This window comes from Penaeus monodon, chromosome 25 (assembly GCF_015228065.2).
Source record: "Penaeus monodon isolate SGIC_2016 chromosome 25, NSTDA_Pmon_1, whole genome shotgun sequence".
NCBI classification, from domain to species: domain Eukaryota; kingdom Metazoa; phylum Arthropoda; class Malacostraca; order Decapoda; family Penaeidae; genus Penaeus; species Penaeus monodon.
The window spans coordinates 21,040,629-21,040,911 of NC_051410.1; positions in this window are offsets into that span (position 1 = coordinate 21,040,629).

Below are 283 nucleotides of genomic sequence, written 5' to 3' on the forward strand. Positions count from 1 at the left end.
AATCAACTGTGATATAAAGGAACGGATGTCGAAATGAGTAGTTGACCTTGAGGACTTCACAATTGCATGCTCTGTTATTGTTATTATTGTGTTGTCCGTCCTATGCAGTGTGCTGAGCTTCAGTGAATTTCAGATGGGTGTATTGTACGCAAAATGGGTCGTTGTGTGACCTGTATTCAGTTTTACGCTTCTCACTGTAAACGCCGTCGAAGTGAACGTAGATGGATATCTTTGCCTAAAGCCATGGGTATTGTGTGTAATGATTGGGTTGTACGTTTGATAA